The 2,500-nt window shown below is 59.6% G+C and overlaps 1 pseudogene; it reads left to right on the forward strand.

The window, feature by feature from the left end:
* LOC126444031 (large subunit ribosomal RNA) overlaps positions 1–2,500 on the forward strand; it is a 7,804-nt pseudogene that overhangs the window by 1,104 nt on the left and 4,200 nt on the right.

The following is a 2,500-nucleotide window of genomic DNA, read 5'->3' on the forward strand; positions in this document are numbered from 1 at the left end:
GCACCTAGAGCGTACACGTTGGGACCCGAAAGATGGTGAACTATGCCTGGCCAGGACGAAGTCAGGGGAAACCCTGATGGAGGTCCGTAGCGATTCTGACGTGCAAATCGATCGTCGGAGCTGGGTATAGGGGCGAAAGACTAATCGAACCATCTAGTAGCTGGTTCCCTCCGAAGTTTCCCTCAGGATAGCTGGTGCTCGTACGAGTCTCATCCGGTAAAGCGAATGATTAGAGGCCTTGGGGCCGAAACGACCTCAACCTATTCTCAAACTTTAAATGGGTGAGATCTCCGGCTTGCTTGATATGCTGAAGCCGCGAGCAAACGACTCGGATCGGAGTGCCAAGTGGGCCACTTTTGGTAAGCAGAACTGGCGCTGTGGGATGAACCAAACGCCGAGTTAAGGCGCCCGAATCGACGCTCATGGGAAACCATGAAAGGCGTTGGTTGCTTAAGACAGCAGGACGGTGGCCATGGAAGTCGGAATCCGCTAAGGAGTGTGTAACAACTCACCTGCCGAAGCAACTAGCCCTGAAAATGGATGGCGCTGAAGCGTCGTGCCTATACTCGGCCGTCAGTCTGGCAGTCATGGCCGGTCCTTGCGGCCGGCCGCGAAGCCCTGACGAGTAGGAGGGTCGCGGCGGTGGGCGCAGAAGGGTCTGGGCGTGAGCCTGCCTGGAGCCGCCGTCGGTGCAGATCTTGGTGGTAGTAGCAAATACTCCAGCGAGGCCCTGGAGGGCTGACGCGGAGAAGGGTTTCGTGTGAACAGCCGTTGCACACGAGTCAGTCGATCCTAAGCCCTAGGAGAAATCCGATGTTGATGGGGGCCGTCATAGCATGATGCGCTTTGTGCTGGCCCCCGTTGGGCGAAAGGGAATCCGGTTCCTATTCCGGAACCCGGCAGCGGAACCGATACAAGTCGGGCCCCTCTTTTAGAGATGCTCGTCGGGGTAACCCAAAAGGACCCGGAGACGCCGTCGGGAGATCGGGGAAGAGTTTTCTTTTCTGCATGAGCGTTCGAGTTCCCTGGAATCCTCTAGCAGGGAGATAGGGTTTGGAACGCGAAGAGCACCGCAGTTGCGGCGGTGTCCCGATCTTCCCCTCGGACCTTGAAAATCCGGGAGAGGGCCACGTGGAGGTGTCGCGCCGGTTCGTACCCATATCCGCAGCAGGTCTCCAAGGTGAAGAGCCTCTAGTCGATAGAATAATGTAGGTAAGGGAAGTCGGCAAATTGGATCCGTAACTTCGGGATAAGGATTGGCTCTGAGGATCGGGGCGTGTCGGGCTTGGTCGGGAAGTGGGTCAGCGCTAACGTGCCGGGCCTGGGCGAGGTGAGTGCCGTAGGGGTGCCGGTAAGTGCGGGCGTTTAGCGCGGGCGTGGTCTGCTCTCGCCGTTGGTCGGCCTCGTGCTGGCCGGCGGTGCAGGATGCGCGCGCCTGCGCGGCGTTCGCGCCCCGGTGCTTCAACCTGCGTGCAGGATCCGAGCTCGGTCCCGTGCCTTGGCCTCCCACGGATCTTCCTTGCTGCGAGGCCGCGTCCGCCTTAGCGTGCTCCTCCGGGGGCGCGCGGGTGCGCGGATTCTCTTCGGCCGCCATTCAACGATCAACTCAGAACTGGCACGGACTGGGGGAATCCGACTGTCTAATTAAAACAAAGCATTGCGATGGCCCTAGCGGGTGTTGACGCAATGTGATTTCTGCCCAGTGCTCTGAATGTCAACGTGAAGAAATTCAAGCAAGCGCGGGTAAACGGCGGGAGTAACTATGACTCTCATAGTTACTGGGCAAGTGAAGCGCAATACATGGGCCATGCCCTCTTAGCCTCTCCTTGCCTGCGGCTTCCCCCCTTCCCGTGGGCCCGCCGATACGCCAGTCCTTGATAGGACTGGTAAGCAGAGTGGAAGTCCGCACTAGGGGCTTTGGGGGGTTACCAGCCCCCCATCGCATAACCCTTAATGTTGGGACAACAAGAGAAGAAAACACGGGTACCGGGCCTTCCGCTGAAGGACCCGCCCTAACAGTCCCGACTGCTAGCCTGCCAACCGTCCCTGAAGTAGAGGAGGCCGTGGAGCCATGGTTCCACTGCAGCATTTGCAGCCGTGCCTTCCGCAGCAAGATCGGGCTCGGACAACACCGCCGCCGCGCCCATCCGGAAGCGGCAAATGCGGAGATTGCAACTGATAGGAAGCGAGCTCGGTGGGCGGAAGAAGAAATGCGGGAGCTCGCCCTGGCGGAGGCTAGGCTTCTCTGTGCCAGTGACTCCAAAGTCCTCTTTGCAAACCAGGAGCTTCTACCCCTGTTTCCGCACCGTACCCTGGATGCCATCAAGTGCAGGAGGAGGACGGTGGCACACAGGACGATGGTGCGGGAATACGTAGAGGAGCTGAGGCGGGAACAACAGACGCAGCATGTTCTGCGCCATTCACCCGTCCCGGAGTCGCTGCCGGAGGGGCCACCCTCTCCGCCGGAGCTTGAGCGCCCGCCACAAACATCTGTAGTCGA

This window comes from Schistocerca serialis, unplaced genomic scaffold (genome assembly GCF_023864345.2).
Source record: "Schistocerca serialis cubense isolate TAMUIC-IGC-003099 unplaced genomic scaffold, iqSchSeri2.2 HiC_scaffold_216, whole genome shotgun sequence".
In the NCBI taxonomy this organism is placed as follows: domain Eukaryota; kingdom Metazoa; phylum Arthropoda; class Insecta; order Orthoptera; family Acrididae; genus Schistocerca; species Schistocerca serialis.